General features: G+C 41.4%; 1 protein-coding gene across 1 annotated transcript in view; it reads left to right on the top strand.

The window, feature by feature from the left end:
* RALGAPA2 (Ral GTPase activating protein catalytic alpha subunit 2) overlaps positions 1-1,870 on the top strand; it is a 374,339-nt gene that overhangs the window by 36,720 nt on the left and 335,749 nt on the right. The window lies entirely within an intron of this gene.

Raw genomic sequence — 1,870 nt, 5'->3', positions numbered from 1 at the left:
GTTTGGTGGGCCCAGGCTGGATTCGAACCCGCCACCTTAGGTGTATGTGGCTGGCGCCTTAGCCACTTGAGCTGCAGGCACCGAGCTGTTACATGAGTTTAATTTTTCCTATATATGGAGACTTTTAGAACACACCATATTTTCTCACTATTGGTGAGGTTCTGATCTTTTTATGTGTTGACCATATATTCTCTTCAAAACTGAATGTTTGGGTGTGGTGTTTGATCTGTTAAAGTCTTTTTTTGTCCAAATGTATTAGACAAATGGCCAGATTCCTGAATAACTGTACTAAGAACTGAATTATAGGTTCTGGAATTATTGATTTTCTAGGATATGTTCATGGTTTGAAGAGGAATGTGCTTGGCTGGTGTGGGAGGACGGATTCTGTAACAGTAAAGGGAAGGCCTGGCGTGCGCGGCTGCAGAGCTGGCTGCAGGCGGCCACTGTGGTGTGTGAGGAGGGCGTTCTGGGCTGATGGAATCAGAGATGACATGGGAAACCGCAGCCCTGACCCTGGCTCGTGGCTGGTGCTCAGTGACTGCGGTTCCCGTTGCTCTCCTTGAGGGCTGCACTCTTCCCCAGAGTGTTCACGGTGTTGAGTCATGGCATATTTGTGGTGGGTACTGTGTTTCCTGTGGTCCTGCCCTGGGAGTGAAACCTCTGAAGAGGGGTTGTTTTTTATGGAAGCTTTAATGAAGTCTGTCACTTATGTGTATCTGCTGACCATGGTTGTTTGAACTAGTCTATTAGCTTACTTATGTAATGGTTTGATGCGTTTACTAAAAACTCTATAACATGTGTAAGAAACGAGACACTAGAGCTTATATTCTTGACCACCCCCCAGCCCCATTTTAGGAACCAGAACCCACTTTGGAGCTCCTCCTGGACACCATCCTTTGTAACCCCTTTACGCGGTCACTGCTCTGCATTTTGTTCTTCTCATTCTTTTAAAACATGACTTAGCACATACGTTTGTTCTGTAAGTAATTTGCCGTGTAACTGGCCTCGTATAGTACGTGGTCGTCTGTGACTTGCGTTCTCATGTTCAACATTAGCCCAGGTTTGTTCATGTTTTAAATTTAGCTCTAGTTTCTTGTTCCCACGACTGGATTAAGTGAATATATTATGATTCATTTAATTACGTTTTGTCTGTAGGTTTTTTTGTTTTCTTGGCAGATAGATTGTGAATGGACAAACTTGGTTTTCCTTGTGTAACTTCACTGGCTCAGCCCTCTAGTACCTTGGTAAATAGAAGTGATTAAAAGGGGGTCATCTGGTTTCTGATCTAAAGACAATTTTGTTAATATTTCAACATTAAGAATAATGCTTTCTGGAGCTGGGCACAAAGGCTTGGGCCTGTAATCCTAGGACTTTTGGAGGCCAAAGTGGGAGGATAGCTTGAGGCCAGGAATTCAAGACCTGCCTGGGCAGCATAGCGAGACCCCATCTCTAAAAAAAAAGAAAATTTTAAAAATTAGTGGGGACTCATGGCAGTCTCAGCTACTCAGGAGGCCAAGGCTGGAGGCTCACAGGAGTTTGATGATTTTTCTTGAGTATTAATGTGGTGAATTATGTTTTTGAATTTGGGGTGGACAGATACTTTGTATTTTTGGCTCTACATTCATAACTGAGGTTGGCCTAAATTTCCCTTCTTTAAATTGTTTTTGACTGGTCTTGTATAAAGGTTATAAAGCCAGTTGTCAAGCGTTTCTTCTTTTTCTATTATATAAAATTGTATAGTATTGGAATGACTGTTGCTGGAATTTTTTAAAAGTTTTTCCTATACAACTGTCTGAAACTGGTGCTGTTTTTTTCTTTTTAAATAGGACAATTTTAACAACTCTTAAAATTTCTTTTTTTTTTTTTTTTT

Source organism: Otolemur garnettii, unplaced genomic scaffold (genome assembly GCF_000181295.1).
Source record: "Otolemur garnettii isolate 467f Iridium unplaced genomic scaffold, OtoGar3 scaffold00136, whole genome shotgun sequence".
Classification (NCBI taxonomy): domain Eukaryota; kingdom Metazoa; phylum Chordata; class Mammalia; order Primates; family Galagidae; genus Otolemur; species Otolemur garnettii.
The sequence above is the reverse complement of the archived record's forward strand: the minus strand, read 5'-3'. Positions and strand labels throughout refer to the sequence as shown.